The 12,217-nt window shown below is 35.5% G+C and overlaps 1 long non-coding RNA gene across 1 annotated transcript; it reads right to left on the bottom strand.

The window, feature by feature from the left end:
* Window positions 1-4,124: 4,124 nt before the first annotated feature.
* LOC311108122 lies at window positions 4,125-6,531 on the bottom strand. Its single transcript, XR_014610486.1, has 3 exons — window positions 6,351-6,531; window positions 5,358-5,764; window positions 4,125-5,225 (listed from the first exon to the last, which is right to left on the bottom strand). It is a non-coding gene; the product is annotated as an uncharacterized lncRNA (long non-coding RNA).
* Between the last annotated feature and the right edge of the window lie 5,686 nt (window positions 6,532-12,217).

The following is a 12,217-nucleotide window of genomic DNA, read 5'->3' as shown; positions in this document are numbered from 1 at the left end:
TTCAGTGGTAGAATTCTCGCCTGCCACGCGGGAGGCCCGGGTTCGATTCCCGGCCAATGCAACAGCTTTCGAACATGAAATTCTGACAATTATGCAATCTCCAGAGGTAAAAATATGTGTTAGATTTCCACGCTATCCAGAAATCTCTTGTGATGGTAGAGTTCTCAACTGCCTCTTGAAAAGACCAAGTTTTCTTTTATTTACAGTTTGGACATTTACACATTCTCAGTAGGTAGACTTTTGTGAATCCATTGTAGATTTCCAGTGTGTGAGGTGATTTACTTTGTGCTAAACATTAGTTGTTCAATGAGAAACGAATATATCCAACAAGTCAGTGACAACTGTGTTGAGTTTGGAGTTTGTGACAACAATGCCCTGGGATTTCCCTCAATGTTCTATGTAGAACAACGCATTACCTTCTAACTGCTTTTGTGTGGCTTGTGAGCGTTATAGAGCAGAACCGATTACATGTACGTGTTTTTGAGAGTCTCAGCTTTCCATAGATGGGTCATAGTAGTTTCTAGCTCAAACCATTCAGTCTCTATAGACGTTTTTGTGAGAAGGGTTAGGGTTAGCGCCCAACACTCCTAATGTTTTCACACTGACTTAGTGACATTGCACCCAACACTCCTAATTTGTTCACACGGCCGACCCACCGTTCTGTGCATAATAACTTGTCAGCACTATATCCACCAATTAAGTACCTATATGGTATGCCAGCTGAGGGAAGAGGCCTTACGGACCTCCATACTTTTCTACTATAAAGGGGCAAAATGTAACCACCTGCTCCTCGTTAGTATAGTGCTGAGTATCCCCGCCTGTCACGCGGGAGACCGGGGTTCAATTACCCGACGGGGAGTATTGAGTCTTTTTATGAGGCGTATATAGGGTGTAAGACGTCACTAAGTCCACATAGCAGAATAAACGCAATCTATTCAATCTACTGCTTTCTGATATACGATTTCTAGCCTATGGGGTAATTTCAACCTTGTAAGGCATTGGTGTTTCAGTGGTAGAATTCTCGCCTGCCACGCGGGAGGCCCGGGTTCGATTCCCGGCCAATGCAACAGCTTTCGAACATGAAATTCTGACAATTATGCAATCTCCAGAGGTAAAAATATGTGTTAGATTTCCACGCTATCCAGAAATCTCTTGTGATGGTAGAGTTCTCAACTGCCTCTTGAAAAGACCAAGTTTTCTTTTATTTACAGTTTGGACATTTACACATTCTCAGTAGGTAGACTTTTGTGAATCCATTGTAGATTTCCAGTGTGTGAGGTGATTTACTTTTTGCTAAACATTAGTTGTTCAATGAGAAACGAATATATCCAACAAGTCAGTGACAACTGTGTTGAGTTTGGAGTTTGTGACAACAATGCCCTGGGATTTCCCTCAATGTTCTATGTAGAACAACGCATTACCTTCTAACTGCTTTTGTGTGGCTTGTGAGCGTTATAGAGCAGAACCGATTACATGTACGTGTTTTTGAGTCTCAGCTTTCCATAGATGGGTCATAGTAGTTTCTAGCTCAAACCATTCAGTCTCTATAGACGTTTTTGTGAGAAGGGTTAGGGTTAGCGCCCAACACTCCTAATGTTTTCACACTGACTTAGTGACATTGCACCCAACACTCCTAATTTGTTCACACGGCCGACCCACCGTTCTGTGCATAATAACTTGTCAGCACTATATCCACCAATTAAGTACCTATATGGTATGCCAGCTTAGGGAAGAGGCCTTACGGACCTCCATACTTTTCTACTATAAAGGGGCAAAATGTAACCACCTGCTCCTCGTTAGTATAGTGCTGAGTATCCCCGCCTGTCACGCGGGAGACCGGGGTTCAATTCCCTGACGGGGAGTATTGAGTCTTTTTATGAGGCGTATATAGGGTGTAAGACGTCACTAAGTCCACATAGCAGAATAAACGCAATCTATTCAATCTACTGCTTTCTGATATACGATTTCTAGCCTATGGGGTAATTTCAACCTTGTAAGGCATTGGTGTTTCAGTGGTAGAATTCTCGCCTGCCACGCGGGAGGCCCGGGTTCGATTCCCGGCCAATGCAACAGCTTTCGAACATGAAATTCTGACAATTATGCAATCTCCAGAGGTAAAAATATGTGTTAGATTTCCACGCTATCCAGAAATCTCTTGTGATGGTAGAGTTCTCAACTGCCTCTTGAAAAGACCAAGTTTTCTTTTATTTACAGTTTGGACATTTACACATTCTCAGTAGGTAGACTTTTGTGAATCCATTGTAGATTTCCAGTGTGTGAGGTGATTTACTTTTTGCTAAACATTAGTTGTTCAATGAGAAACGAATATATCCAACAAGTCAGTGACAACTGTGTTGAGTTTGGAGTTTGTGACAACAATGCCCTGGGATTTCCCTCAATGTTCTATGTAGAACAACGCATTACCTTCTAACTGCTTTTGTGTGGCTTGTGAGCGTTATAGAGCAGAACCGATTACATGTACGTGTTTTTGAGTCTCAGCTTTCCATAGATGGGTCATAGTAGTTTCTAGCTCAAACCATTCAGTCTCTATAGACGTTTTTGTGAGAAGGGTTAGGGTTAGCGCCCAACACTCCTAATGTTTTCACACTGACTTAGTGACATTGCACCCAACACTCCTAATTTGTTCACACGGCCGACCCACCGTTCTGTGCATAATAACTTGTCAGCACTATATCCACCAATTAAGTACCTATATGGTATGCCAGCTTAGGGAAGAGGCCTTACGGACCTCCATACATTTCTACTATAAAGGGTGAAAATGTAACCACCTGCTCCTTGTTAGTATAGTGGTGAGTATCCCGGCCTGTCACGCGGGAGACCGGGGTTCAATTCCCCGACGGGGAGTATTGAGTCTTTTTATGAGGCGTATATAGGGTGTAAGACGTCACTAAGTCCACATAGCAGAATAAACGCAATCTATTCAATCTACTGCTTTCTGATATACGATTTCTAGCCTATGGGGTAATTTCAACCTTGTAAGGCATTGGTGTTTCAGTGGTAGAATTCTCGCCTGCCACTGCGAGGCCAGTCGCGTATAGCTGTAACAGCCGTTTTGTCGAAACAGCGCCACTGAATCAGTGTGTGGCCGAAAATATATTACATCCGTAGTGGTTTAGGACTACCATAGAGAATGAATGGGAAACGCTTTAGGGCTCTTTTTATTTTTTTCAGGCTGCCTTTTTCTTGAAACGCTTTTATTGGGGGTTCAATTCTAAACAAGGAAACTGTATTCTGATATTTTTTCCCCATGTATTGGGGAATTGAATGATAGATTATAATTAGATTTTGTCACTATTGGTTTTATTTGATCATGCAGTGTATTTTCCCAAGCCCAAAACACAGTGTACTTGAAGTGTATTACTTGGAACGTTTATATTGTACCTTTGTACACTAAATAGTTATATTTACTATACTATTTAGTATAAGTATAATTCAGTGTTTTAATATAGACCCACTTTTACTTGCTATTTTTGTATACTGATAACATATGATTGATGAATAATATTTCAGAACATTGATAATATACTCCAAATGTATTCAAAATATTATACATTCCCCATCTTATTTCAGGTGTACTAGTTTATATCCAGTGTATTAAAATAATAGTATTTTGTAATGGGATTTTCTGCTTTTGTGAAAGTGTTATTTTAAAGACCAAATTACTTCATTCATTTATGCTGATGTGAAATTAATTTAAAGATAACACCTTTCAAAATAATTAACACATTTATGTACTGCACATATTCTACCATAAGATTTTCCTCTTCAGTTAAAGATTGCAGTGGATTATTCTTACTTATCAGCCCTACCTGTTGAGGAAACAAAAGTACTTCATCCGATGACCTGGTAAAAACCTTCTTCAGCCCTGCAGTCGACTTGAATGCACAGACCAGCCTTTGACCTCCTTGCCAATCTTAACTTAGATTTAGGGTTACACAAACCAAACTTTTCTGTCAGTTGATTTTTCATGTACCTTGTGCCACAATGTAATTATAAGCAACCCTGTCTGACTTCATGTACAGTATGTTCAATATGTAAACATGAATTAAAGGCAAGAGAATTGTATTGAACTTCAAAATTGTTTTATTAAAAGATTATGGCCATTTTGTTTGTTTGTGTGTGTGTGTGTGTGGATGCGTGTGTGTGTGTGTAAATCAACATTTCCTCTTTTCATCCATCCATCTTTTCTTTTCATCATGATAAAAAGCAGATGCCTGGAACTCCTTCCAGGTCATTTCTTTCTCCATACCCTTGGCCTGGTAGAGGGAGAACAGCTTGGCAGGACAATAAATATATTTCCCTGCCACTCCGGGGAACCCTGTGTGAATGTGAGGACTATTAGGGCCCTGTTTTAGTTCCAAATGGCAGAACCTGCACAAACGGCCAGAGGGTACCACATCTGCTGACTTCCTCTTTTGTTTGTCCTTCTGTTGTTCCACTTTCTGTTTTATGGATTCAAGTTCTTGTTGAAAGAAGGGTGTTGACATGAAATCCTCAAAAGACATTTTGGGGTTTGTGAGGCCCTCTGCTCCATGTTTTAAATACTTTTGTGGAGCAGTAGAAGTACCTAACATGCCCACTCTGATAAAAATAATGAATTGAGGAGCCATCATTCATGTAACGGGACTTGGGTTGGCCACATGAAAGGCAGGTTTTTGTCATTTTTTTCTTTTGCTGCTGTTGTTGCTCTGACTGTTGCTGCTTTTCCATCAGTCCCAAAACAATTTTCTCTATGGCAGCTTCAGTAAGAGGAGCATTTTGTGTGGGCAGTGCGGGTGGGTTCACAACTGCAGGTGGGAGTGCTGTTACAGGGACACAGGTTGTGTCACTACCCATGGTTAAGTGCTGCCACAGTTGTTGGGTCTCCAAGAGCTTTTCAGGACTGGTGTTAAGGGAGGAACTGGTGTTTTTTAATTTGGCCAGGTGTTTAATATACCTTCCAATGTGGTGTTTGGTGGTTGGGTGAAGCAGGCTGTTGGGGTCTGCACATGAACTTTGCACCATGGAAGCATAGTCAAAGTCCACCAGTTTCAGCATGTCCTTCTGTCCATGATGCCTGGCAAGCAGACCATCAATAGCCACCCTCATTGGGCCAGGCCACCGATTGTGGTCCAACACAAAGACCCGGCCACCAGTCTTGATAGGCCCCGTGCGTGCACTTCTTGGTGAGGCGGTCATAGGCAGTGGAGGTGTGCAGGGCAGATCTGAAAGAGAGGAACAGTTCTTCAGTGAAAGTAATTATGCAGAATGCATGTGTCTGCAAGCATATTTAGGTGCGTGTGACTGAGTTAGTGTGAGAGAGATATGCCTATGTTTGTGGTATTATTCTGAATTACCTATGTCCATCTGGGGCTCCTCAGTGCTTTCTCTCTTTAAAGCCTCAGTAGCAGGAGCTGCAGAATCAGGAAATCTGACAGTCGGCGGCAGCTGTGTTGCTGAGGGTTGACATTTCTCAACAGGGAGAGGGGTCAGGAATACGGACATGTCTGTCCTCTTCTGAGATCTGTGCTTTTCCCAGTCGAGAGGAACAGCACGGCACCCTTGCTCAACGTACTCGAGTCCAAACCTCTCTCCCGTGTCCACTGTTGGAGACTTGTAGTGCTGGATATTTGGCGCTCCCCGTCACATTCACAGAGGCCATGTTCAAGTCTGTGATCAGTAGTGGGTCAAACACTGCAGGCAAAACCACACCCGGCTGTTTGAGATCCACCAATCTCTGGAAATGCCTGTGTGACATGTTAATCTAAATGATGAAGCAAAGAGTAAACAAAATTAATTATTTAATTATTTTTAATGATACCTTTCAGGCTAATGTACTAATTATACAGTACAATGTATAATATACACACACAACCTTCAACTATACAGATCTATAACCAATCCCCAAATATACACAACCTCATCTGGACAAACCAATACCCCTCCCCACATATACACTGGACAACACTTGCAATAGTAATTAACAATTAACAATCTTGTAATTAACTTTATTATGAACTATAGCTTTCAGACTATTCTGTAATATCTATACAGAAATAGCTACATCATTTAAGTGACTTATTATGAACGCATTCACATTGTATAATTCGTGAAAACATAGAATACTTGTTTATTTAGATCGCGCTATAATACTATAATACTTACAAATATATATGAGAAACGTATAGTTTCCACAAGTCCACGTTTCATTCAGATTACGTTCTAACAAAATTACTCTGAATATCCGCTGTATTTACTATTATTGCATTATTAAAAGATCCGAAGACAAATAAAAAAAAAGACAATCGATGATAAAGAACTCATATTTTGTATGTAAAAACACGACTTACCTTTGGCAGTCCTTACGAATTAGAAGCTGTTGTGTGTCTGACGTAGCTAAAACCGCTAATGTAACAAAACGTAAAATGCTCGGATCAAATGCTGAAATGTAAAAGAAATTCACGAATCAGAAAAAGTAAATAAGGCTCAGATGAGTTGTTCCCGGGTGTTTGTTGTGGTTCGTTGTAATTCGGCTATTATCTTCGCCACCTCTTGCGTAAAACCTGCCACAGCGCCTCGGAGGGCATACGTGGCCATACATATATTGCATCCGTAGTGGTTTAGCACTACCATAGGGAATGAATGGGAAACGCTTTAGGGCACTTTAGCTAAAGAATCCTCGGCTCCCGCTGCGAGAGGCCCGGGTTCGATTCCCGGCCAATGCAACAGATTTCGAACATGAAATTCTGACAATTATGCAATCTCCAGAGGTAGGAATATGTGTAAGATTTCCACGCTATCCAGAAATCTCTTTTGATGGTAGAGTTCTCAACTGCCTCTTGGAAAGACCAAGGTTGCTTTTATTTACAGTTTGGACATTTACACATTCTCAGTAGGTAGACTTTTGTGAATCCATTGTAGATTTCCAGTGTGTGAGGTGATTTACTTTGTGCTAAACATTAGTTGTTCAATGAGAAACGAATATATCCAACAAGTCAGTGACAACTGTGTTGAGTTTGGAGTTTGTGACAACAATGCCCTGGGATTTCCCTCAATGTTCTATGTAGAACAACGCATTACCTTCTAACTGCTTTTGTGTGGCTTGTGAGCGTTATAGAGCAGAACCGATTACATGTACGTGTTTTTGAGAGTCTCAGCTTTCCATAGATGGGTCATAGTAGTTTCTAGCTCAAACCATTCAGTCTCTATAGACGTTTTTGTGAGAAGGGTTAGGGTTAGCGCCCAACACTCCTAATGTTTTCACACTGACTTAGTGACATTGCACCCAACACTCCTAATTTGTTCACACGGCCGACCCACCGTTCTGTGCATAATAACTTGTCAGCACTATATCCACCAATTAAGTACCTATATGATTCCCGGCCAATGCAACAGCTTTCGAACATGAAATTCTGACAATTATGCAATCTCCAGAGGTAAAAATATGTGTTAGATTTCCACGCTATCCAGAAATCTCTTGTGATGGTAGAGTTCTCAACTGCCTCTTGAAAAGACCAAGTTTACTTTTATTTACAGTTTGGACATTTACACATTCTCAGTAGGTAGACTTTTGTGAATCCATTGTAGATTTCCAGTGTGTGAGGTGATTTACTTTGTGCTAAACATTAGTTGTTCAATGAGAAACGAATATATCCAACAAGTCAGTGACAACTGTGTTGAGTTTGGAGTTTGTGACAACAATGCCCTGGGATTTCCCTCAATGTTCTATGTAGAACAACGCATTACCTTCTAACTGCTTTTGTGTGGCTTGTGAGCGTTATAGAGCAGAACCGATTACATGTACGTGTTTTTGAGAGTCTCAGCTTTCCATAGATGGGTCAAGCTTTTTTCAATTAATATTGTCTAAAATCATGTTTTAGGCAAAATCCACAATTCAACTAGTTCGGCAAATGAAGGGATACAAAGTTCTTTATAACAAACGAGAAAAATATTTTTTATACGTTTTGCATGAAAAGGGTCTAAAATCTTTTTTTTAAATGTGATTTTTTTTAAAGCTTTTTTCAATGAATATTGTCTAAAATCATGTTTTAGGCAAAATCCACAATGCAACTAGTTCGGCATATGAAGGGATACAAAGTTCTTTATAACAAACAAGAAAAATATTTATTATACATTTTTGCATGAAAGGGGTTCTAAGATATTTTTTTTAACTTTCAGCACTAGAATGACATATGTCATATACAACATACAATGGTTTTCAAATGTGATTTTTTTAAAAGCTTTTTTCAATGAATATTTTCTAAAATCATGTTTTAGGCAAAATCCACAATGCAACTAGTTCGGCATATGAAGGGATACAAAGTTCTTTATAACAAACAAGAAAAATATTTATTATACATTTTTGCATGAAAAGGGTCTAAAATATTTTTTTAACTTTCAGCACTAGAAGGACATATGTAGAATACAACATACAAGAGTTTTCAAATGTGATTAAAAAAAAACTTTTTTCAATGAATATTGTCTAAAATCATGTTTTAGGCTAAATCCACAATGCAACTAGTTCGGCATATGAAGGGATACAAAGTTTTTTTTAACAAACAAGAAAAATATTTTTTATACATTTTGCATGAAAAGGGTCTAAAATATTTTTTTAACGTTCAGCACTAGAAGGACATATGTAGAATACAACGTACAAGAGTTTTCAAATGTGATTTTTTTAAAAGCTTTTTTCAATGAATATTTTCTAAAATCATGTTTTAGGCAAAATCCACAATGCAACTAGTTCGGCATATGAAGGGATACAAAGTTCTTTATAACAAACAAGAAAAATATTTATTATACATTTTTGCATGAAAAGGGTCTAAAATATTTTTTTAACTTTCAGCACTAGAAGGACATATGTAGAATACAACATACAAGAGTTTTCAAATGTGATTAAAAAAAAACTTTTTTCAATGAATATTGTCTAAAATCATGTTTTAGGCTAAATCCACAATGCAACTAGTTCGGCATATGAAGGGATACAAAGTTTTTTTATAACAAACAAGAAAAATATTTTTTATACATTTTGCATGAAAAGGGTCTAAAATATTTTTTTAACGTTCAGCACTAGAAGGACATATGTAGAATACCATGTACAAGAGTTTTCAAATGTGATTTTTTTAAAAGCTTTTTTCAATGAATATTTTCTAAAATCATGTTTTAGGCAAAATCCACAATTCAACTAGTTCGGCAGATGAAGGGATACAAAGTTCTTTATAACAAACGAGAAAAATATTTTTTATACATTTTGCATGAAAAGGGTCTAAAATATTTTTTTTACATTCAGCACTAGAAGGACATATGTAGAATACAACATAGAAGAGTTTTCAAATGTGATTTTTTAAAAAGCTTTTTTAAATGAATATTTTCTAAAATCATGTTTTAGGCAAAATAAACAATGCAACTAGTTCGGCATATGAAGGGATACAAAGTTCTTTACAACAAACAAGAAACATATTTTTTATACATTTTGTGTGAAAAGGGTCTAAAATATTTTTTTTACGTTCAGCATTAGAAGGACATATGTAGAATTCAACATACAAGGATTTTCAAATGTGATTTTAAAAAAAAAGGTTTTTTCCATTAACATTTTCTAAAATCATGTTTTAGGCAAATTCCACAATGCAACTAGTTCGGCATATGAAGGGATACAAAGTTCTTTATAACAAACAAGAAAAATATTTTTTATACATTTTGCATGAAAAGTGTCTAAAATATTTTTTTCAAATGTGATTTTTTAAAAACCTTTTTTCAATGAATATTGTCTAACATCATGTTTTAGGCAAAATCCACAATGCAACTAGTTCGGCATATGAAGGGATACAAAGTTTTTTTTATAACAAAAGAGAAAATAATTTTTATACATTTTGCATGAAAAGGGTCTAAAATATTTTTTTTTAATGTGATTTTTTAAAAAGCTTTTTTCAGTTAATATTGTCTAAAATAATGTTTTAGGCAAAATCCACAATGCAACTAGTTCGGCAAATGAAGGGATACAAAGTTCTTTATAACAAACGAGAAAAATATTTTTTATACATTTTGCATGAAAAGGGTCTAAAATATATTTTTTAAATGTGATTTTTTTTAAAGCTTTTTTCAATGAATATAGTCTAAAATCATGTTTTAGGCAAAATCCACAATGCAACTAGTTCGGCATATGAAGGGATACAAAGTTCTTTATAACAAACAAGAAAAATATTTATTATACATTTTTGCATGAAAAGGGTCTAAAATATTTTTTTAACTTTCAGCACTAGAAGGACATATGTAGAATACAACATACAAGAGTTTTCAAATGTGATTTTTTTTAAAGCTTTTTTCAATGAATATTTTCTAAAATCATGTTTTAGGCAAAATCCACAATGCAACTAGTTCGGCATATGAAGGGATACAAAGTTCTTTATAACAAACGAGAAAAATATTTTTTATACATTTTGCATGAAAAGGGTCTAAAATATTTTTTTTTACGTTCAGCACTAGAAGGACATATGTAGAATACAACATATAAGAGTTTTCAAATGTGATTTTTTAAAAAGCTTTTTTAAATGAATATTTTCTAAAATCATGTTTTAGGCTAAATAAACAATGCAACTAGTTCGGCATATGAAGGGATACAAAGTTCTTTATAACAAACAAGAAACATATTTTTTATACATTTTGTATGAAAAGGGTCTAAAATAAAAAATTTTAATGTGATTTTTTTAAAAACTTTTTTCAATGAATATTGTCTAAAATCATGTTTTAGGTAAAATCCACAATGCAACTGGTTCGGCATATGAAGGGATACAATTTTATTTATAAAAAACGTGAAACATATTTTTTATACATTTTGCATAAAAAGGGTCTAAATTATTTTTTTACGTTCAGCACTAGAAGGACATATGTAGAATAAAACATAGAAGAGTTTTCAAATGTGATTATTTAAAAAGCTTTTTTCAATGAATATTGTCTAAAATCATGTTTTAGGCAAAATCCACAATGCAACTGGTTCGGCATATGAAGTTATACAAAGTTCTTTATAACAAACGAGAAAAATATTTTTATACATTTTGTGTGAAAAGGGTCTAAAATATTTCTTTTACGTTCAGCATTAGAAGGACAGATGTAGAATTCAACATACAAGGGTTTTCAAATGTGATTTAAAAAAATAAGGTTTTTTCCATTAACATTTTCTAAAATCATGTTTTAGGCAAAATCCACAATGCAACTAGTTCGGCATATGAAGGGATACAAAGTTCTTTATAACAAACAAGAAAAATATTTTTTATACATTTTGCATGAAAAGTGTCTAAAATATTGATTTCAAATGTGATTTTTTAAAAAGCTTTTTTCAATGAATATTGTCTAACATCTGTTTTAGGCAAAATCCACAATGCAACTAGTTCGCATATGAAGGGATACAAAGTTCTTTATAACAAACAAGAAAAATATTTTTTATACATTTTGCATGAAAAGTGTCTAAAATATTTTTTTCAAATGTGATTTTTTAAAAAGCTTTTTTCAATGAATATTGTCTAACATCATGTTTTAGGCAAAATCCACAATGCAACTAGTTCGGCATATGAAGGGATACAAAGTTCTTTATAACAAACAAGAAAAATATTTATTATACATTTTGCATGAAAAGGGTCTAAAATATTTTTTTTTAATGTGATTTTTTTAAAAGCTTTTTTCAATGAATATTTTCTAAAATCATGTTTTAGGCAAAATCCACAATTCAACTAGTTCGGCAGATGAAGGGATACAAAGTTCTTTATAACAAACGAGAAAAATATTTTTTATACATTTTGCATGAAAAGGGTCTAAAATATTTTTTTTACATTCAGCACTAGAAGGACATATGTAGAATACAACATAGAAGAGTTTTCAAATGTGATTTTTTAAAAAGCTTTTTTAAATGAATATTTTCTAAAATCATGTTTTAGGCAAAATAAACAATGCAACTAGTTCGGCATATGAAGGGATACAAAGTTCTTTACAACAAACAAGAAACATATTTTTTATACATTTTGTGTGAAAAGGGTCTAAAATATTTTTTTTACGTTCAGCATTAGAAGGACATATGTAGAATTCAACATACAAGGATTTTCAAATGTGATTTTAAAAAAAAAGGTTTTTTCCATTAACATTTTCTAAAATCATGTTTTAGGCAAATTCCACAATGCAACTAGTTCGGCACATGAAGGGATACAAAGTTCTTTATAACAAACAAGAA

The sequence above is a fragment of the Coregonus lavaretus genome (genome assembly GCF_964263955.1).
Source record: "Coregonus lavaretus genome assembly, chromosome: 33".
Taxonomy (NCBI): domain Eukaryota; kingdom Metazoa; phylum Chordata; class Actinopteri; order Salmoniformes; family Salmonidae; genus Coregonus; species Coregonus lavaretus.
Note: the sequence above shows the minus strand (reverse complement) of the source record. Positions and strands in the feature narration are given on the sequence as shown.